Source organism: Hylobates moloch, unplaced genomic scaffold, assembly GCF_009828535.3.
Source record: "Hylobates moloch isolate HMO894 unplaced genomic scaffold, HMol_V3 SCAFFOLD_5, whole genome shotgun sequence".
Taxonomy (NCBI): domain Eukaryota; kingdom Metazoa; phylum Chordata; class Mammalia; order Primates; family Hylobatidae; genus Hylobates; species Hylobates moloch.
In genome coordinates, this window is record NW_026652280.1 from 31,632,865 (window position 1) to 31,656,428 (window position 23,564).

Sequence of the window (23,564 nt, forward strand, 5' to 3'; positions counted from 1 at the left end):
GAATGAATTACTGGACAGGCGCCAAAAAAACTGTGTTCTAGTCTTGTCTCTGGCACCTGTGTGAAACCTGTTTCTTTTCAACTTTAGTTCTACGGTACTCCCTGCCTGTGTCACAGTGGGTGCATAGTAAACACCTGATGTGATTAGTTGGGCTCAATATTTTGTCAGCAGAGGCTTGGGTGTTCCTAAGGGTAAAAGCAACAAGGTTTTCCCTGGGTGCAGTTATGCCCTGGGCAGTCGTAAGTTTAGGGACTTGCTGCCTCCTGTAGGGCAGATGTGCAAGTTGGGGCCAATCGCCGCAACAGTAGAGAAAAGGGGAAGGGAAGATAGCCCAGCCATTAAGGGACATCGTGACAGGCGTTTCTTTTAGACTTCACAAAGACCCTTCAGGACATGGATTATTGATATCATTTTTACTGAAGACGGAACCAAGATTTAGGTTAAACACTTATACCTGGTATCCCCTATCCAAGCCCAAAGTGCTCTCCAAAGACCCCACCTCTGGGCTTATTTACATCGCGAACCCGCCCTCGTTCGGCAGCACCAGGGCCCCGCCCGTCCATTTGCATAGGGCGCGCCCAGTCACAGGCCGGGTCCTCGGGCTTCTCCCGAACCCTTTTCTCTCCCAGGCGCGTCCTCCCGGCTGCCTGGGGCCTCCCCGTGGGATGAGCACGTGTCCGCTGCCGGCCTCACGACGGACGGTGGACTAGGCGGCAGGCCCCCACAGGCCCCACCCCACGACGCTGGCGAGGGATCGGGCGGTCGCCGGGAATCGTCTTAATGCGCGGCAGGGCGCGGGCCTCTCCCTCCCCGCCCCCGAGCCCCGGTGGGAGCGCGCCGGAGCCCAACTCAGGCGAAACCGCGGGCGTCCCGCCCCGCCCGGCCGCGCCCCGCCTCGCCTCGCCTCACGCTAGGCTGGGGAGGCGGGACCAATCAGCGAGCGACGTCTCCCTTCCGATTCGAGGCCCCCGACGCGCGGCTCACACCCCGAGCTTCCCGCGTACTGATTGGCTGCGGGCGCCGCCGGTCCGGCCGGGAGGCGGGGCGGGCCGTAGGCAAAGGGAGGTGGGGAGGCGGTGGCCGGCGACTCCCCGCGCCCCGCTCGCCCCCCGGCCCTTCCCGCAGCGCTCGGCCTCGTTCCTTTCCTCCTCCGCTCCCGCCGTCTTCCGTACCCGCCCCGCGCGGCTTTCGGCCGGCGTGCCTCGCGCCCTAACGGGCGGCTGGAGGCGCCAATCAGCGGGCGGCAGGGTGCCAGCCCCGGGGCTGCGCCGGCGAATCGGCGGGGCCCGCGGCCCAGGGTGGCAGGCGGGTCTACCCGCGCGGCCGCGGCGGCGGAGGAGCAGCTCGCCAGCCAGCAGCCCGCCAGCCGCCGGGAGGTGGGTGCGTGGCGCCGCGGCGGCCGGCGGCCGAGGGCGGAGGGCGGAAGCGGAGGTGGGCCGGCGGGGGAGGGCGCGGCCGTGCGGGCGGCCGGTAGGGCTGCGGGCGCGCGCCTGAGGGGAGGAGGGGCAGCGCGGGCGCGCGCGTCCTCACCCCCTCCTTCCCCGCGGGCGGCGGCCAGGCTCCCTCCGCTCCGCTCCCCTCCTCTCCCCTCCCCTCCCCTCCCCTCCCCTCCCGCGCGCCGGGGCCGCCGGCCGGGCCCGGGCCTGGGGCGGGGCGGGAAGACGGCGGCCGGGAGTGTTTTCAGTTCCGCCTCCAATCGCCCATTCCCCTCTTCCCCTCCCAGCCCCCTCCATCCCATCGGAAGAGGAAGGAACAAAAGGTCCCGGACCCCCCGGATCTGACGGGGCGGGACCTGGCGCCACCTTGCAGGTAAAGCCTGGGCGCCCGCGGGCCTCCAGCTAGGGAAGTGTTTGCGTGCGTTCGCGGCCGGGGCGATGGGCCGTGTCACATGGCCGCTGCGGGTGGGGGCTGGGGTGTGGCGAGTTCGGGGGCTGTGGGTGCGCCGGCCCGGGCGTGCGGGTTCGGGGCCGGAGAGCCGGGAAGGGACGGGGCTCGGCTGCACTGCGCTGCCGCCCAGCCTGGCGGGGGCGGGGGCTGCCTGCGTCCCTTCCCCTCGCTGCTCTCACACTCCATAGTTTGTGGTTCTGATTTTTAAAGCCGAAGGGCCAGAGCTCTTGTTTCAGGAGTTGTGGGGAAGCCTTGTTAGGGGCGCGTAATACTTTGCTTCCACTTTTTATTTTGGTCTCGTAACCTTTGTTAACCGTGGTAGTCTCGGGTTTTCCATGGCTTGTGTGTACTCACAAACACGCACACAGCTGATAACTCTGTGATCATCCTTCACTCACTTGTGAAAGTTGTTCTGCGGGTGGAGCCTGTTAGTTTTTATCACACGCCTTTGGAAAGCCCTCGAAGTGATTTCTCGTATTTCAAACTTGGTTTTTAAAATTGCAACTTATTTTGTTCTCCTGGAGGGCTTGGGTCAGGTACTTTTGTCTTTTACTTATCCTTACGATTTCCTTTTGATCCTAAACAGAAAAAGAATGCCTGGGTTGGTTTTGTTATTCCTTCCTCTTGACCCTTTAAAAGCAAAATACCACCAGTGTGTTGTCAACCATACCTTTAAAAAAGAAATCTCCAGGTAAAACGAATTTGCAAGCAGCATTTTCCATCAAAGTCATGTCTTGTTTGTTACAGTTTGGACTATCTTAAATTTGGGTGTGTGAAACTTTTAAAACGACATGTGTAAAATAATTGTTAATAAATAGCTTGGAGTAATTACATCTTTTTAGAAATGGTCTTTGAAATGTGATTTAATTTCCAAAATTCTTTTTCTCTCTTCTGACTTCATTTGAATTGAACCTGATAGTTTAGTATGAATGAATCGCTGATAGGATGTTTTCCTTGAGCCTAGTAATAAATTTGCTCTTATTATGCTGAAAACTTGCTATTGTACTTTAACACCCTTTAAAAAAGTTTCCATCTTACAGAGAAGTTAGTCAAATAGTTAATCGGAGTTTCAACAGTTTTAATACATTAATTAGTGAAGCAAATGAAGCAGAGATGGGAGAAATAATTTAAAATGGGCTTCATAAATGTACTATAGTTTGAGAGTTTTTAAAAAATTTGCCTTCGGAAAACCCATACAAGATATTTAAAGAATTTCCTCTGCCAGAGGGTCATTTAGCAAACGTTTATATCAAATTCAAAAGTAATACTTTTATTTTTAAAGTTCCTTAGCCGTTGCCGTAAACTTAGCTGTGGTAGTAAATATAAATGGTTCACATCTTTCGGCATTTCTAAAGAGTGTGCCCACTTTTACTATAAATATTAAACTCTACAGGATTTAATTGAGTTCAAGGCTGTTCACTGGCCAGGTTTAGTTAATATAATGTGATTGGAAACGTTCATTTTGGGGTTTAATAAGAAATTGCTCTTAGAGCTTGGTTTTTATACTTAGCCCACCTTGTAAAGTGCGGCCACAAGCATTGTAGGTGTTCAACAAAAGTTTGTGTTTTCAAGGTTGTAACCTACGTTTACTTAGTCATAAGTGGTCATGTCTCTACACAGTCTGTAAGTTTCATGAAATAATAGTCTTTTAAGAAACTGTGCAGGGTAATTTCCTGTTGTTTGTGGCTTATCAGGCTTGGTATGTGTTTTAACTCTTGTGTAGGAATATTGGGGATGGTTTTGTGTATTTCAACAGAACTTTCCTTTAATAGGAACAAAGGTTGTTTGTATTCTACTTCAAGATGGCCAGAGGTTGTTGTCCCCTTTTCATTTTCACATTGTAAATATTAGAATCATGTTGCTATAATTTTTACTTCATATTTGGGGGAATATATGTGAATGGAAAACTCAGTTTAGCTGTGTAAACTGCTGGCCTATTGAATTTTTACATTTTGGAAATATTGTCAGTTTTAAAAGTCTTCCCTTACCCTTGTTTGGTTTTGATTCTGTTGGTTTTGTGCTTTAGGGCTCCAAAAACCTCGTTTTGTAGCAGCTTTTTTATACAGGTGTTTTTGTAATGCATATAAAAGCTGTATTTAGTGCAGTCTGGCAGATGGAGATTTATTCATATTCTTAGGACAAAGAGTCATTTTTAGAGGGTAGAGGGGGGCATGTCTTTTAGATTCTTAGTCTTTTGATGGGTGTAGAAGAGCCATTTTTAGGCCCTTAGTTTCTGTGAGAGGTAAGATGTTTCTCCCTAAGTATTCCAAAGGTATGTCAGAAAATGTGAAACGTAAGGAATTCACAACCAGTTAAGAGAGGTTATGCATTTATTTATTTTATTTTAGTTTTTTTTTTTTTTGAGACGGAGTTCACTCTTGTTGCCCAGGCTGGAGTGCAATGGCACGATCTCCGCTCACTGCAACCTCCGCCTCCTGGGTTCAAGCGCTTCTCCTGCCTCAGCCTCCTGAGTAGCTGGGATTACAGGCATGCGCCACCATGCCCGGCTAATTTTGTATTTTTAGTAGAGACGGGGTTTCACCATGTTGGTCAGGCTGGTCTCGAACTCCCGACCTCAGGTGATCCGTCCACCTCGGCCTCTCAAAGTGCTGGGATTACAGGCATGAGCCACCGTGCCCGGCCGATGCATTTATTTTCAACAAATACATTTATTCATTTATTCAACAAACAGCTTTTTCTGTGTGTCAGGCTCTGGACTAGGCAATAAAGTCTCTTAACAGCAAACAAGTACACCCCTGTTCCTTAATGCAGTTAGAAAAGTGGAAACTCATGTCCCTTGCCCGATTTTCCAGTGATTAGAGTAAGACAATTGTTAGTGTACAAATCAAGGGCACATGCATTACTGAGCCATTCCTAAAGTGAGCTTGCCTTGCTTCCTATCACATGTAGCAGATAGCACTGGGGAAGATGTGAAGTGTTAACTCAATGTCACTGGGAACAGTCTGTGTATTTTGGGGGGACCTTGGCACCAGTTTTGCACAGTCTATACAAACTGAAGATAGGCCAGTCTTTCAGAAACGTGTTTATTGCTGAACAGATGTACACTTGTAGAGCTAAGCTTCATCTGACCTTAATTTGATCACTTATTGCCCTTTAATTACAGAAACTGGTTAAGGAAAGAAAGCAGAGTTGAATAACTCAGTGAAAGGATCAGTAATAAAGTGTAAAAACAATTAGTTAAACCGAGACCCAGGATTGGACAGCAATCTCATGTAGTGGAAAGGCCTTGGGTTTTGGAATCAGAGAGCCCTAGCCTAATATTTTGTTTCTCAGTTACAGTATTGGGCAATTTACTACCAATCCCTGACCCTTGGTTTTCTGACAGAAAATGGAAGTAATAACCCCTTCCTCTTATTCAGTGATCACAATTAAAGTACCTAGAACATTGCCTGAGACATAAGGGTCCTCCCAAATGATTTCTTCCTCTCTTGTAGTTGTGGGTTTGTTACTTGGGCTCTAATCCAAATGATTTGCCTACACTGTTATTATTGACCTATTGTAAAATGTATTTGAGAAGCAGACAATGAACAACAAAGGCCTGGGATAGCCAAATTGTCCCAGTCCACAGCTTAAAGCTTAGGAGAGCCTTGGAGACCCTTAATAAGAATGTATTGGCATTTATTTAAAGTGTCTCTAACAAGCAAAATTATCTGGCTTCTAAACCTGCGCTAGATTAGAAACAAGTAGATTATGGGTACTGTGGGAGGTTTAGAGGGGATGTGGTGGGGGCTGGGGAGTAGGATGTTAGCCTAGTGTCTCTTGTAAGAAAAAACAGATAACAGCCCGGTGAGGATAATAGAGGTAATCTACAAGACACAAAAATAGTCAAAGCCTGACTAGCATGTCTGGGGCCGTTGAGTGCAGGACCAGACCTGAAAGCATAGTAATGAATGTTCATCAATTAGCTTAAATCATGTTTGGGAAAATCTTTTTAAGAGTGCAGTAATCTACATAATATACTTTAGATTGTCACTCAGGATGATTAAGAAATGTTCTTGAAGGGGTTGAAGATTGTGCTATAGCTTATGGCTTATTTCAGGAAAGATCCACAGTACCTGTTATGACCAAGATGTTTTTCATTTGTTTTGCCATTCAGACAGCCATTCAGATTCCAAGCTGAAAGGGTAGCCAGCAGTAAAGAAAGGCTGTTTCATACCCTATGCCACCCCTTTCTTCGGTGTAAGTAATTTTTTGTCAGTCTGCAGGAGTATCATATAAATTTTCACTTGTGCTTTGACAGTAGCGTATGGTTTTCACTGTGCTTTGAGATAGAGTATGCTCGAGATTTCTAGGATAAAGCAAGAGTGGATAGTTGGCCAGTCTCTCTGTTGAGGGTTTCTTGACTCTTATAATGTGACTTCTGCCCAGTATTGTCATTGATAATTTTTTTGATCCCCTTTCTTGTAACCTTACCTCAGGGTTACTTTTTAAACCATCTACACCATCAGATAATTATTGGTGACCTTGTAATATGTAGCCTTGGCTGTTTTTAAAAATCTGGGTTTTTTTTAGCAGTAGTACAAAAGTACTAGCCTTTTTGGTTTAAAAATGCATAGAGGCTTATTGCTTGTCATTGATCAATTTTGATCATTTTTTCAGGTTGGTGTAATTGTGATGTATTCAGTTAGGACATAATTCAATGTTGATTCTAGATTTACATCTCAGAGATAGCTCGCAGCTTCAGTTCAGCAATTTCATGTAGGGAGAATGTAATTTTTCCAAGCCAGGTGGATTTAGACACTGCCTTTAGTTTGTTCAGATAGCCAGAAATATTAGGGTGATTCTGTGTCTTCTGTGCTTGCCTCACATTGTACAGTGTGAGTGGTTCTCCTTGGCTCCGTGGGTTCCTCTTATTTGTAACTGAGGCACATTGATAGGACAGTTACTTGATGTATCTTTAGGTTTGTACTCTTAAGAAAATAGAAATTCTGACGTGATTAATTCTTATCAAAGTTTTTGAATTTATGGTGAAATTGTCACTAGTTATCCTAGGTAACCCTGTCATTTTTCAAAATCTGGTTTTCCATTGGCCTCAAGGGTGTAGAGTAGTGGAAAGCGAGGATAGACTTTAGTTGCTTCTGTTTAGTACACGTGTCTACCTTAATGTAAAAATCTGCATTTCCTTGAATAATCTACAGTGTCATACCTTCCCTCATTTTGTGGGGAAGGGGGATGTAGTTTCACATTTAATGTATTCAGTAAGAATAATCTTGGGTGAACCACTGTTATTCCATCTGTTCATTAGTTTGAGTCTCATAAGTCAAAAAAGACTCTTGATCTGAGGAAGTAGCATAGTAAATCTGTGATCTTATAGTTTGCCTATGTTTAAAAGTAAACTACATTTTCATATGCTGCTTCAGCTACTTCCAGAAATTCTGTAAAGACATAATGGTTAAGGTCTTGTAAATATCAAGGAAATGTTCCATCCTCATCATGTCTTTCATTTAAGAATGTGGGGTGGTGAGGCCGGAGGCAGTGGCTCACACCTGTAATCCCAGCACTGGGAGGCCGAGGCGGGCGGATCACGTTGAGGTCAGGAGTTTGAGACCAGCCTGGCCAACATGGTGAAACCTTGTCTCTACTAAAAATGCAAAAATTAGCTGGGTTTGGTGGCGGGTACCTGTAGTCCCAGCTACTCGAGAGGCTGAGGTAGGAGACTTGCTTGAACCGGGGAGGCCGAGGTTGCAGTTAGCCGAGATCCCGCGACTGCCCTCCAGCCTGGGAGACAGAGCGAGACTCTGTCTCAAAAAAAAAAAAAAAAAAAAAGAAAGAAAGAAAATGTGGGGTGGCGAATCTTTTTTGCAGAGTCCCCTATATAAAATCCTCATAAATGATGTAGTGGAAGCTGGGCCCATGAGCCTTCTGCCTTGACTTGAATGAACTATTGAAACTTTTTTGTTGACTAGAGATACTTTATCTGTGGTAGTGAATGCAGATTTTCCTTAGTGAGATCAACTTTTAAAATTCTTTTTTTTTTTTTTTGAGACGGAGTTTTGCTGTTGTTGCCCAGGCTGGAGTGCAGTGGTGTGATCTCGGCTCACTGCAACCTCCACCTCCTAGGTTCAAGCAGTTCTCCTGCCTCAGCCTCCCGAGTAGCTGGGATTACAGGCATGCGCCACCATGCCCGGCTAATTTTGTATTTTTAATAGAGACGGGGTTTCACCATGTTGGTCAGGCTGGTCTCGAACTCCCGACCTCAGGTGATCCGCCCACCTTGGCCTCCCAAAGTGTTGGGATTACATGCGTGAGCCACTGTGCCCGGCCTAAAATTCTTAATAGGTAGTTAGGTTGTAGTTCATGTTAGCTGATCAATTAAACTTTTTTTTAAAAAATGTTTTAGTTATCAGGAGGGTCCAGCTTTGGCCTGAGGTTGTACATTGGCCATTTCTGCTCGAAACCAGTAGTAGTCAGACTTAAAACATGCGCACACCTGCACACACAGCAGCAATTAGAAAGCCTTTAGAGAGAAATATGCAGGATTTCAAAATGTAAAACAGATAAAAAAGGAGTAAAGTTGTTTTGTGGAAGGAAGAATAGGCAGTTGTTGAAGTCCTGCCTGATCAGTTTTCCTCTCATCCTCACCACCAGGAAGCCTTTGAAGCACCACTGAAGAACAGTAGGTCTTGGAGAAATTGTTGCTGTAGACCTGCTCTATCTTAACAGGTAGCTGCCAGCCACATGTGGCTATTTAGCACTTGAAATGTGGCTGCTGTGACTGAGAAACTGAATGTTAAATTTTACTTAATCTAAATTTAGATAGCCATGTGCAGCTGATGGCTACTGTATTAGACAGCACAGATACCCAAGGACATTTACATCATTGTATAAAGTTGTGTTGGGTGGCACTACTCTAGACTTTGCTTTAATTGAACTTTTACGGCCTGAGGACCCCACTCACGTGAATTGACGTGGTATTAGTTGCTGCTTCAGAAGAGGGTCAGGATACACTTGGGAATTTGAAGAGCAATTAGAGTACTTGTACTTTATATTTGTGCTGATTTGAGTCTGGGCCTGGGTAGTGTCATAGGTGCTTTTTTTTTTTTTTTTTTAATAATCTGGGAATGATAAACCGATACGTAAGTTACATGTTTACAAGTTGATTATAGAGTTGTGGATTCCACAAAACTCATTATAGGTGATAGGAATATAACTCCTAGGTAAGAAAAAAAAATAGATCGTCTCTTTACACAGCAGTCCCTATTTAATGTGGACTTTTGCTAAAATAATAATTTTCTTGAATTAAATTCAAGCCTGCATTAGGTTTGACAGTCCATAAAGTTGAACATGTGAATGTTTTCTGTTTGTTTTTGTTTAAAAGACATCACCCATCATTCTCCATGGGGACCAACCTAGGTTTCCAGTTGGCAGTGTCTTTCCTTACTAGCTTATGCTTTGGAAAGAACATAGTTATCCTGAGAATTGAAAAATCTGTTTTTAAAAAATTGGCTCTTATGTATTTTAATTTTTTTGAGGTTTTCTATTATCCTGGTTACTAATGAATTATTTATTTGACTAAAGCAGTTGTAAAATTCCAGGTCATTGATGCTGCTGCTTTTTCCTCTGCCTTGTAGTATATTTGAATGTAGATTGCTAAAAATCTCGATCTCCAGGAGTCTCCTCCAGGCACCAGAATCTGAGAACGCTGAAGTCTCTTGTATAAAATGGTGTAGAATTTGTTTTATGAACATTTTGTTGTTATTCTTTAAATCATCTCTAGATTACTTAATATCTAATACAATGTAAATAGTTGTTATTCTATATTGTTTTAGAAATGATGAGAAAAAGGTCTGTACATGTTCAGTACCGTCACAGTTTTTTCCCGAATATTTTTTATCCATGGTTGGTTTAATCCATGTATTTGGAACCCACAGATAAGGAGGATTGACTGTACAGTGATTTTATATTATTTCTAGTGGGACCTTAGATGTTCTAGATGAGGCAGCACCATCATATTTAAAGTATTTTTGTTGAAATAATTAACTGGTTTTCTTTTGAAATAAAAATTCACATAGGTATTTGGGGGAATATTTTGTATTTCCTGCAGTTTGAAGATCTGAAACTTCTCTTCCCTCCATACCTTTTAAAAGTGCAATCTACATTTGCTTTCTACATTTAATCACTATCTGTTCTTGACTTCAACTTTGCAAAAGTATTTTTTAACCATTCTTTTTCACATTTCCCTTCCTACTGGCCTTCCAGATGAACTGCCAAGTTTAGCAGTCTTTTCTCAATGATCATACTTTCTTCAGTGTTTGCTGTTATTGTTTATACTGTCTTTATCTAAATTTCTTAAAATGACACAGACACAAGTTAGGCCCATTCTTCCTACTGTAAACAAATGAAAATGTTGGATAAAATATTAAAGTTTTCTCTTATGTATATAGTTGATCTTAAAGGGAGAGAGAAACTGCCCACATACTAGAAACTTAGAAAAATCAGTCAACTTTAAGGAAAGTGTGGCCTTGGGGGATTTACTAGACATAAGATTCAGTAGTTGGGGCTGAGGTTATAATGCCATTCAGTGCAAGGAGACAGAACTGTGGGAACTGTGTGCTTAAAAAAATTAAAAAATAAAAACCGTTCTGATATTGCAACATCTGGGGCTTCTTGGAGAAAGAAGCCTCACACCTCTCTATGGAGGAACTGGAAAAACAGTAGGCTTTAGATGGATTTTAATATCACAGCAAGGCAAGGCAGGGTACATGAAAACATCTACAGCTGCACGTGGAATAGTGAATTTTTGTATACATAATACGTGACTGCAATCCAAAATTCAGGGATACGCAGTGAAGAGTCTCTTTACTGGTCTGTTCTTTGCCGTACAGTTGCCTTTTCAAAGGCAAGTAGCTTTACTAGGTTTTTGTGTGGTGTTCCAGAGATTTTATGCATCTATGAACAATTTTGTGTGTGTATTACCTTTTAGTACAAGTGGTCACATATGTCACTTAATAGTACATCTTATTTTGTGTCAGTATGTAATGAGTGCCTTTCTTCCTTTTTGGAGGAGTGGGTTGTATAATATTCTTTTGTATGGGTGTCTGTAATTTTTTTTTTTTTTTTTTTTTTTTTTAAACAGTGTCTCACTCTGTCACCCAGGCGGGAGTATAGTGGTGCGATCACAGCTCACTGCAACCTCGACTGCCAGGGGTCAAGTTAATCTCCCACCTCAGCCACCTGAGTAGTTGGGACTGCAGGCACGTGCCTACCATATCCAGCTAATTTTTAAAATTTTTTGTAGAGATGGGGTTTCGCCATGTTGCCTAGGTTTGTCTTGAACTCCTGGGCTCAAGCGATTTGCCTGCCATGGCCCCTCAAAGTTTTGGGATTACAGGCGTAAGCCACTGTGCCTGGCCAGGTGTCTGAATATATCATCAGTCCTCTGTTGAACGTTTGGATATTTCCAGTCTTGTGGTATTAAAAACAATGCTACAACAAATAATTTCGTTTATATAGCATTTTGCTCCTTTGCAGGTATGTCCGTAAGATAGATTTCTAGGAGTAGTTCAAAGAATATCTACATTTGTAATTTATTTTAGAGAATGTACTTTATTCATTTTTTCGAATAACACATGCACATGGTATAAAAGTCAAGGGGAACAAAATAGTAAATACTGAAAAAAGTAAGCCTCCTTTACATCTCTTACCTCCTGCTGCCCAGTTGTGCTTTCCAGAAATGTAATCACTGTTACTAGCTTTTCGTTTATCCTTCTAGAGTTGCTCTGTCCAGTATGATAGCCACTAGCCACACGTGACTACTGAGCTCTTGAAATTGAGATGGACCACAACTGTAAAATACACACCAATTTTCTAACAGTACAAAAACAGAATGTTAAATATTTCAATGGTTTTTAATACCGATTGCTAATTGAAATAGTATTTTGGTTATATTGGGTTAGATTAATAAAATTATTAAATTATGATTTCATCTTGTAATTCCCGCTGTGATGGCATCAGGAAAATGGGATCTTTGGGAGATAATGAGGTCAGGAGAGTAGAGCCCTCATGAATGGGATTAGTGCCTTTATAAAAGAGACCCTTGTTAGCATTTTGTCCTCCATGTGTAGATACCCGAAAAAAGCGGCAGTCTGCAACCCAGGAGAGGGCCTTTCTTGGAACCTAACCATGCTGGTACCCTGATCTCGGACTTGCAGCCTCTGGAACTGTGAGAAATAAATTTCTGTTGTTTATAAGCCACCTAGTCTATAGTACTTTGTTATAGCATCCTGAACTGACTAAGGCACACCAATTTTTACTTTTTTAATGTGGCTGATAGAAAATTTAACAATATGTGGTTGTATCCTGTTCTGTTGGGTAGCACTGGTCTGAAGAAATCCATACATACATAAACATGTACTAATATAAGAATTCCACTTAGGCAAAATTTTTTCCTTTTGCATTGTAATCTTTGGAATCAGAAATCTGCTGAGATGTTGGTAAAGAGTGGTACAAAGCTGTTCTTTATGGCCCCATCAGTCACCCTCATCCATTTATCATTATGGCTCTAATCAGTGAAGGTTATGCTTCCATTGACTTTTACAGTGTTCACTTTGGAGAGAAGGCTGCCATTGTTTTGACTTCGTCTTTTTTAACTTGCTCCGATTTGCACTGGTTGCCTATACACCTAGTACGCAGCAGTCATCCTGAGATTCCCCCTCACTAGCATATTAGGGATTGCCTTCATTTTTTCTTCTTTGTTAGATCTCCTGTTTTTTCTTTGTGTGTGTGTGTGTATGTGTGTGTATATTTTTTTTGAGGTAAGGTCACACTCTTGTCTAGTTGGAGTGTAGTAGGGTGATCATGGCTCACTGCAGCCTTGCACTCCTGGGTTCAAGTGTAGATCGTATTCCTTTTTGTTTTACTAGTATCTCCTTTCGATGAGACATATTCTTCAGGACCTTCCTGGAGAGTGTGTTGGGGGTGGGGCGGTAAATACTTGGAGATGTTGCATGTCTGAAAATGCCTTTGTTCTGGGTAACATAAGTCTAGGTTGGAAATTTTTTTTTTTAAAATTATGAAGCCCAGAATTACGAAGCCATTGCTCTCTTGACTTTATTTACAGTGTACTGTTGACAAAACGAAAGCCATTTTGATTGTTTTCTATATAACCTATTTTTTTTTCCTCCTTGGAAACTTTAGGCCCTTTCTTTGTCCTTGGCATGCTGGTTTTGCTACCATGGGCCTTCATGTAGGTTTGTTTTCATCTATTTTACTGGGGTCTTGATGGGCCCTTTCCATCTGGAAACTCCCATCTTTCAGTTCAGGGGCCTTTTCTTAATTTATCTGTTTGACTCCCCTACTCTGCATCTCTTTGTTTGGAACTGCTGTTGGGACATTGGACCTCTGGAACCAGCCTTCCAATTTTTTTCACTTTTCTCTACTGTTTCCCATCTTTCTTTTTTACTTTCTGGAAGATTTCTTCTACTTTATCTTCTAGCACTTCTATTTTTCCCCCCCCCCCCCCCCCCGTTTCTGCTGTCATGAGCTATCAAGCTATGCAAGAGCTGTTAAGTTCTCTGAATGCTGCCTTTGAGAGCATGCTGCTCTTTCTTCAGGGTTGCTCAGTCTTATTTCTCTGGCCATGTTGATGTTTCAAAAATGTTTTCTTTCTCTGTATAGTCTTTTCTTGAAGCTGAATTTTTCTGGTTTTGTTTGACGTTTTTCCTCAGCTAATCAAAGTAATTCTTAAGAAGTGGGGATCTAAAAAGCTGATCAAAAACTGAACATGTGGGTGAAACTTGTCTCCTTTCAGTTTCACTGGAGAGGGATCTGAGCAGGCAGGCTGTTTGTTGGTAAACTCCCAATATTAGCATCTATATGCCTTTCTTCCTGGGTTGGTCAGGTACCCTAGTGAAGTCTTTTGATCTGAATAACTGGGCGGAGGTCTGGCTGCTAGTATTTGGGAGCCAGAACCCAGTGGAGGAAGGGGTTTGGGAGTCGACATTTAACATAGCGTGCTCATGTTCATTCACACCCTCTTTTCTTCCTACTTATACCCAGGCCATCTCCTAGTCCAGGGATGTTGTTTTCCCCTTTGCAGAAAGTAAACGTTGAGGCAGAGGATTAGTTATCCAGAGACAGTAGGGGCGGAAATCTAAGAACTGAATTCCTTTCTACGAAGCTCTTAAGTGCTACCTATTATTCCTTCCCCCGCCTGGCCCTCAGTTCCTGCTGTGGCTTGCTGTTGGTTCCTTAACTTTTTGAGGATTCTGTGTTAATCAGTGGTTTTCAGCTTTCCCTACAGCTAGCATAGTTAGTAATTTCTGATCTGTTCAATTACTACTCACCCATTTTCCAGCCATTAAAATTTTGCTTCTGTTTTCTCCTTACCTCTTCTCCCTATCCTCATGAGGTTTCTGGTTTTTAAAAATTCCCTTGGTCAGGCGTGGTGGCTCATGCCTGTAATCCTAGCACTTTGGGAGGCTGAGGCAGGAGCATCGCTTGAGTCCAGGAGTTCAAGCCTGGACAACATAGGGAGAACCCATATCTTAAAAAAAAATTCTTTATTATGGTTTTTAATAGGCTGTTTTCATCTACAATGCAATAATGAGTTAAAGTTTTCCATTAAAAAATGTTTACCAGTAACTCTCCAAAAGAATTGAAATAGAATAACGTATAACTCCAAGTCAGTGGGGATAATGGGTGGAAATAAAGAGAATTTGATCACTCCAGTATAAGGCAGGGAAGAAGAAAAAGCAAAGAAAAATGCATAGGTACTAGAAAACACAAAATAAGATGGTAGAAAATAAGCTGAAATATCTCCATAAACCCAATACATAATCTCAGATTAAACTTGCTGGCTAAAGGAGAACAAAAATTTAAAAAATCCAACCAACTGTGTTTTACAAGTGGAGATACTCCTAAACGTATGATGACACAGTTTAAAAGCAGAGGAATGGAAAAGATACACTAGGTGTAATTTATAAGGTAAAATTGGAAGAATTACAGGGATAAATCAAATCTATAATCGTAGTAGAAAATTTTAATATACCTCTCAGTAATTTATGAAAAGGTAGATTAAAAAAACTACAAGGTTATAAAGGATTGGAAGAGTACAATTAGCAAGCACCCAACAATTACAGAAGATACATTCTGTAAGGAGAATCGCTTGAACCCAGGAGGCAGAGGTTGCAGTGAGCAACCACTGCACTCCAGGCTGGGCGACAGAGCGGGACTCCGTCTCAACAACGACAACAACAAAAATAGTATCTTTGATTTAGTGTGTGTAACTAAGTTGAAAAGAGTGCCAAGATTGATAGAGGAGAAAAAATGTACAAATGTATTGGAAATGAAGGGGTGGTATAACTGCAGACAAACTGAGATTTTTAAAACTGCAAGAATACTGTGAACAGTTTTATTTCTTTAAATTTGGAAACAGGTAGACAATTTCTAGCAAAATAAATTACAAAGTTGGCTTAGTAAGAATTAGAAACTTCACTAGATTATTATTTAAAAACTTAGTCATGTTTAGAAATATACCTTTACCAGGCCGGGCGTGGTGGCTACCAGCGGGCGGATCACTTGAAGTCAGCAGTTTGAGACCAGCCTGGCCAACATGGTGAAACCCCATCTCTATCAAAAATACAAAAATTAGCCAAGCATGGTTGCAGTCGCCTGTAATCCCAGCTAATCAGGTGGCTGAGGCGGAGCCCAAGAGACAGAGGTTGCAGTGAGACAAGATCGTGCCACTGCACTCCAGCCTGGGCGACAGAGTGAGACTGTGTCTCAAAACAAAACAAATAAATAAATATACCTGTACCAATATAAAATTTTAAGTCCTCAAGCAAAACACCAGACTACAAATGAAAACCCCGTATGGACAAGTGCAACCAAACGTGAGGGATTAACTCCAATCTTACACAAAATGTTACAGAAAAATTATTTTGCAAGGCTACTATAATCTTGATACCCCAACCAGACAGTGTGAGAAGGGGATATAGCCTGCATTCTCACCAATGAACATGGCAATAAAAATTGTAGTTTGTAAAATGTTAGCATTTACTCAGAACAAAAATACCATGACTAATTAGGGTTTGTCTCAGGAATGTAGGAATGATTAAGCATTAGAAAACTCGTAAATGAAATTCACCATGTTAACACATTAAAGGAGAAAAGCCATATGATAATTTTCATGGACAATGGGAAAGCATATGATAACATTTAGTACTTGTTCATGACAAAAATTCTTAGAAAACAAATACAAGAGAACTTTCAAAAGGGTGTTAAAAAACACAGAAGAGTACATACGGTATAATTCCATCTATATGAATTTCTGGAACAGGTAAAATTAATACTCAGTAATAGAAGTCAGTAGTTGCCTGACGGGGGAAGGTGGATTGACTGAAAGGGAACATAAGGGAGACATCTGAGATGCTGGAAATGTTGTCTCTTTTGGGATTGTGGTTACATTAGTGTTAACATTTGTTAGAATTATTGATTTCATGCCCACTCACGGTTCGTGACCCTCAGTTTAGAGAAATTGCCGAGTGCAGCATATGGTGAAATGTCTCTTTTAGTGTGTGTGTATATACTAGGTTGCCTGTAAAATGTACTTTTCACTGTGGGATTTTTTTTGGTTAAAAAGTTTGAAAGTTTCTGCCCTAGAAGATCTTTTACATAGTATAAAATGATATATACCAGCCTATTCATAGCAGGTTGTGAGAGAGGAAAATTGGAAACCTAACTAGTCATTCAGAGTGAATGGACAGTGAACTGTGCTAGTCATCAAATGGAATGCCATGTGACAGCTAAAATGAATGAACTAGGATTTAGGATTATGTGTGTATCAGCATGGACTGAACAGTATCAAACTTTCATGTAAATTTATAAAATGTACAGAACTGTATTGTATGGATACAATATGTAGCAAAACTGTTAAATGACCATGGGGGAACATCAGGATAGTGATAATCTCTGAGAAGCAAGAGGGAGGGAAATGGTATCAAAAAGGAATATATGGGGGGCTTTAGCTGTATCCATATCTTATTTCTTATATCTGATCAAGTACTGCAAATGCTAAGATATGACAGCTAGATGGAAAGTACATGAGTGTTGAGTGTAATATTTTTGTATAATTAAAGTCCCCATTTACAATAAAAACCAAGATACCTGGAGAAATAAGTAAATTTGACAAGATGTAAGATTTTTTATGGATAAAATATGCAACTTATCAAAGATAATAATAAATGGAAATACTCATTTGCATAGTAGCAGTACTTGATATCATAAATATGTTCTCCATAAACTAATATAAATTCATTGCACTTCCAATCAAAATCCTATAGGATTTTTGTAGAACATGCTAAACTTAAAGTAACCAGCAATACTACACATCTGAAAAATAAGGAAGGGGGCTTACCCTGGCAAATATCAAGACTAACTAGAAAGCAGTAGTAATTAATATTTTCTTACATTGATGTTCAGTGTGAACAAATAACAGAGTGTGTGTGATCAGACCTTTAGTAGGAATTTGCTATGCAACAGAAGTGGCATTATGACTTAGCGAAAGGTAAACTTTAATACACAGGCTGTCCTTATGAGAGATGGTTAGATCACTATCTCACTTCTTAAAACCAAATTTCTGATCTTTCTTTTAGAAACTTAATATGAAAAGTAAACTAAAGTGTCCATAAGAATATCTGGAGGGGATTCTCTGTATTACGTCAGGATATTTATTTGTGCCTCACATTCCTCATTTGTAAATAATAGTACCTAACTCCAGTTGGTTCTTAGGATTCGGAATTCTTGCTTACTGGACTCTTAGGCTTAAGCTCTCAATAAATGTTTCCTACTATATTTAGAGGCACAGCAAGATTTCTTTGAAAAGAAGCAAGGTTGTGGCATAAAATATTTTTAATTAAAATACAGCTTTGTGTATTCCAAAAGACAACATAAAATGAAAAGTCATTCTAAGGATTTGGAGATTTTTTTGTAGTACATACTTAGTGATAGGGTTTATGTCAGAGTAAAAACAGTAAGAAAAGGACCACATAGTTGAGGACTCTGGAAAGAGTATACACTGTTTAATTAAATGTGCAGAGAATGCTATTTGTCAAACCATAGTATAGAGTTAATAACTTGAAGGCTTTACTGCAAGTTCAGGATAATTAGACCTCTTACCTTATTGAAACTTTCCGGTGAGTAATCTTAGAATCCTAATTTTACTAAGGTATCATTTGGTAAGCTGACTTATTCAGCTGTAAAGATAGTCTTTGTGTTCTTTTGAAATCTGCATTATGTAAGTATCACTTATTGCTGGAATTAGAAATAGTGTCTGAACTTAGATTTCAATTCTTGCAGATGTTGAAAATTTATTTCAGTAGAGAACTTGCTGCCACACCATTGAAGGAAATCTGTATATTCTGTAAATGACTCATTCACGTTCTGATAGCAACTTGATCATAAATCTAGTTTCCTTTTTTGTATTTCATTTGTTTTTAACCTAGAACACATTGTTACCTGTTCCTTGTCAGCCTACATTCAGTCTATTTACACTTCAAAAATATTGGCTAAAAATACTTCAGTTTTTAAAATAAAAGCTTAACTAATTGAGATGTATTATCAGCATTACTTACAACAAAAGCTATTTTATTACATAATTTAAAAATTCTCTGGAGATATTAGACAGATGTCAGCCAACCATGGTTACTGAGACATGCAAAGGTAAGGCTGGTAACTTTAAGTGTTCACTTAGTTCCAAAATGGTTTTAACCCTTCTTCTAAGACATGGGACACTGACATCATGTGGCAATACCAGGTCATGTGGCCATTCAGATGACCCAGAATAGGCCTAAACTTAAGTTAGTTTCATTTCAGTGAAGAAAACATACTGTAAAGGTTTTATAGAAAACTTTTAGATCCCCAGGAATGCAGCTTAACTCATAAGAAACATTTCTTCTAACGAAAGTGTAACAGAGGCTGGGCGTTGTGACTCATGCCTGTAATCCCTGTGCTTTGGGAGGCCGAGGCGGATGGATCATCTGAGGTTGGGAGTTCGAGATCAGCCTGGCCAATATGGTGAAACCCCATCTCTACTAAAAATACAAAAAATTAGCCGGGCGTGTTGGCGCGTGCCTGTAATCCCAGCTACTCCGAAGGCTGAGGCAGGAGAACTGCTTGAACCCGGGAGGCAGAGGTTGCAGTGAGCTGAGGTCACGCCATTGCACTCCAGCCTGGGCAACAAGAGTGAAACTCCGTCTCAAAAAAAAAAGTGTGGCTGGGCGCGGTGGCTCACGCTTGTAATCCCAGCACTTTGGGAGGCCGAGGCGGGCGGATCACCAGGTCAGGAGATCAAGACCACGGTGAAACTCCGTCTCTACTAAAAATGCAAAACATTAGCTGGGCGTGGTGGCGGGCGCCTGTAGTCCCAGCTACTCGGAGAGGCTGAGGCAGGAGAATGGCGTGAACCCGGGAGGCGGAGCTTGCAGTGAGCCGAGATTGCGCCACTGCACTCCAGCCTGGGCGACAGAGCGAGACTCCGTCTCAAAAAAAAAAAAAAAAAAAAGTGTTGCAGAAACTGTTTACTCTCATTCCGCCTAATGCTGGAAATCACTTTTATTTTTGCTGTTTATACAGAAGTTTCATTTTTTATTCTTTTTTTAGGCTAAATTCTTATGAATGGAATAATTGAACGAAAGATATAGACATTTCTAGGGAGATTTCTTCTTATATTTTGCTTTTTCTATCAGTTTTTCCCAAGGAACAGAGATATTACTCATGCTAAGTCAAAAAGAGGTTTTGTTCTGAGGATATAATTGTGGAGCTGGAACAGGCCTGGACAGTCCTCAGAAACCAAGCCTAGAGATTGGCTGCTCTACTTTTCTTCAAGACACCAGTTGTCTCTGCCTAGCTCGGGCTCACACTTTTACTTGTACACTGACTGCTAGCTCCCTTGAGTCTACTATATTTTATGCTGCCTCCTGGCCATGTGATGAACATAGTTACTTACATAAAGGCATGTATAAAACTGACCCTTCGGCCTTCAGGGTTGCTTCTCATTCCTCATTCCAAATAGTGATGAATGTACCATTACATGCCACTCAGTTACATTAGGTAGTCGGTCACATTAGTTGTGTTTCAATCCTTTTCCCTAAACTGCACTTCCAGTAGGTCATTAAAAATGCGAATTGTCACTGAAATAAATGAAGCAATACTCCTATCATTAGCAGTAATTTTTGTCTTCAGCTCTTTAATCTGTACTGGCCTTATTTTCCCCTCATCTTCTGCCACAGTGCTTCCTGTGCACCATATTTTAGTGGTAACCTAAATTTTTCGTCTCTCCTAAAACGTTTCCTGTCTTTAGAAAACATGCTGAACTTTCTGCCTGGTGTACTCTCTCAATACTTGCGCTCTGGTGTCAACTTTAGTGACACCTTTCCCTTCCAAAGGTTGAATTAATCCTGTTCTCTGTGCTAGGATAAGACTGTGTCGCATGATATTATGGTGTCTGTAGTTGGCTCCTCTAGCGCATACTTTGTGGCACAGAGTAGGAATCCAACAGGGACCAAAGGTAGCCAAGTACACTTTTTGCTGCCTGATAGTCCCAGGTTATTAGTTGGTAGATTATTACATGTGTTTGATGGAGTTTTGTGCATTTGCTTTATTTTATCAAGTTACATACTACTGTGCTTATTTACGTGTCATATTATAGGTCTACCACTATAGACGGTTTAACCAGGCTACTGTTAAGTTCACTGTTGCTCTTTTATTTGCATTACAGTTCCCTAATTCTACGCAAACCTCACTTTCCCACCATTTCTACTATATTGCTGAAGAAAGTTACATAATCCTATTATTGACTCCTTTCAAATTTTTAGTGTTTGAACCCTAGTTGGATTCCCAAGGTTGCCAATGCAGTATTGGTATGTGGCATTCCATACATCCCTAAAAAGTGTTGACATAGCCAAATTTATGAAATTTATGAAATTTGGCATGCTGTGTTGCCTCTTCCTGGAGGGAGGCCTTTGGGGCCAGTCTCCTGAATTGAGCTTGAGGACGCATTGATTTTTTTTCTGTTTTGAGGGGCGTGAGTATGATTATATTAGGTTATGACCATTCTTTTCTTTTCTTTCTTTCTTTCTTTTTTTTTTTTTTCAGACGGAGTCTCGCTCTGTTGCCCAGGCTAGAGTGTAGTGGTGTGCTTTTGGCTCACTGCAACCTCTGCCTCCCAGGTTCAAGTGATTCTCCTGCCTCAGCCTCCTGAGTAGTTGGGACTACAGGCACTCGCCACCACGCCCAGCTAATTTTTGTATTTTTAGTAGAGATGGAGTTTCACCATGTTGGTCAGGCTGGTTCTCAAACGCCTGACCTCGTGATCCACCCGCCTCTGCCTCTCAAAGTGCTGGGATTACAGGTGTGATCTACCACGCCTGGCAGTTATGGCCATTATTTTCTAGCAAATTATACCAAGGGCTGAATATCTTCAGTTTGAGGACCTTTTTTGAGAACATTCTTTTGATAATTTAAAGTTCTTTTTTGAGCTTTTGCTTAATGTTTCTTTTTTAGTAAATATACAATTGACCCTTGAACAATGGGGTGGTTAGGATGCTGTCCTCCTGCACAGTGAAGAATCTGTGTATAACTTTTGACTCTCCTAAAACTTATGACCTACTGTTAACTGGAAGCCTTACCAATACATAAACAGTTGATTAACCCATATTTTGCATGTCACATGCATGATAAACTGTATTCTTTAAGCTAGAGAAAAGAAACTTACTAAGAAAATCATAAGGAAGAGAAAATATATATACTATTCACTAAGTGGAAGTGGATCTTCATGAAGGTCTTCATCCTCATTGTCTTCACTCTGAGTAGGCTGAGGAGTCATGCTGTCTCACAGGTGGAAGAGGCAGACTGGGAGTCAGGCACATTCAGTGTAACTTTATGAAAATAAGCAATTTTTGCCTGACTTTGCATTTTCATTTCTCCGAAAATGTTTCTGTGTGGTACCAGTCCTCCTTACGCCTTTTGGTTTAGTTTCAGTGCCCATGTCATAGAAGGATCTGTGTTATAAAGAAGTCAAAAGCAGCCTTGAATAACTAGAACCCTGTATATATATAGCTAGATTGTCCTATGTCAATTTGTTTTCTGGCACTGCTTCTTCTGCATCTTCTTCCTCATCATCTGGAGCTAGTTTAGAAGCACTGATCTCTGTTATGTCGTCTTCTGTTAATTCCTCTGATGTGTGGAGTCTGTTAGCCCTTGAATTTGTACAAAGATCCATCTCTTGAAGCCCTTCACTCCTCTACTTCTTTTTTTTTTTTTTTTTTTGCCATATCCACAATCTCCTATGATTTCCTCGATAGGCTCTGGTGTAAATCCTGTCAAGTCAGGCACATCTGGACACTGTTTTCTCTAGTAGGAATGTATCATTTTGGACTTGATGGCTTTCATGGTTTTTTCTATAACAGCGATGGTATCTTCAATGGATACAATGGTGTAATCCTTCCATACTTTGATGACATTCTATCAGAGTTCTTTTTCGTAGCATTGACAGTCTTTTCCATGGAGTACTGTGTGTAATGAGCCTTAAAGGTCCTTATGACTCCCTGATTTAGAGATGTTATTAATGTGTTCAGGAGCAAGTAGATCACTTTGACACATTTGGTGTTGGAATCATGGGGTTGTGGGTTACCAGCGGCATTGTCCAATGTCAAAAGAATTTTAAAAGGCAGTCTTTTACTGGCAGGGTACTTGACTTCAGGGACAAAGCATTGATGGAACGAATCCAGAGAAAAGGGTTCTGGTTGCCCTGGCCTTTTTGTTGTGGCAGCCGGTGTTTATCTTTTCCCTTCAAGGATTGGAGGTCAGCAGCTTAATAGAGAAGGGCAGTCCTGATCATAAACCTGGCTATATTTGCACAAAACAGTAGAGTTAGCCTGTCCTTTCCTACCTCAAATCTGGTGCTTGTTTCTGTTTTTGCTAATAAATGTCCTTTGTGGCAGTTTTTTCCCCTAGAATAGAGCACTTGGGTCTGCATTAAAAACATGTTAGGCAGATACCCTTTCTCCTCAATGATTTTCTTAATGGCGCCTGGGAACTCATCTACTTTGGTTGACAGAAGCTCCTTTCCTGTTATCTTGACATTTCTTAAGCCAGCCTGTTTCTAAATTCTCAACGATCTTTTACTTTCATTAAATTTTCCAGCTTTAGATCCTTCACCTTAATTTTGCTTTAAGTTGTCATATAATGTCTCCGCTTTTTCTCAAACCATGTAATAGTCTATAGGTATGCCTTTCTTTATAGCAATCCTGTACCTACATAAAACCTGCATTTTCTTTTTTTTTTTTTATTACACTTTAGGGTTTTAGGGTACATGTGCACAATGTGCAGGTTTGTTACATATGTATCCATGTGCCATGTTGATTTCCTGCACCCATTAACTCGTCATTTAGCATTAGGTGTATCTCCTAATGCTGTCCCTCCCCCCTCCCCCCACCCCACAACAGTCCCCGGAGTGTGATGTTCCCCTTCCTGTGTCCATGAGTTCTCATTGTTCAATTCCCACCTATGAGTGAGAACATGCGGTGTTTGGTTTTTTGACCTTGCGATAGTTTACTGAGAATGATGTTTTCCAGTTTCATCCATGTCCTTACAAAGGACACGAACTCATCATTTTTTATGGCTGCATAGTATTCCATGGTGTATATGTGCCACATTTT

General features: G+C 41.4%; 1 protein-coding gene across 3 annotated transcripts in view; it reads left to right on the forward strand.

The window, feature by feature from the left end:
• Positions 1–1,102: 1,102 nt before the first annotated feature.
• The window catches only part of SMAD2 (SMAD family member 2), a 96,712-nt gene continuing 74,250 nt past the window's right edge, over positions 1,103–23,564 (forward strand). Inside the window, exons 1-2 of one of the 3 annotated variants that reach the window (XM_032152370.2) lie at positions 1,103–1,376; positions 1,724–1,809. The gene's annotated coding sequence lies outside the window, so the exon portion shown is untranslated. Of the gene's footprint in view, positions 1,377–1,603; positions 1,810–23,564 lie in introns of those variants that run through there. The other 2 variants (XM_032152372.2, XM_032152373.2) reach the window with 2 other exon arrangements.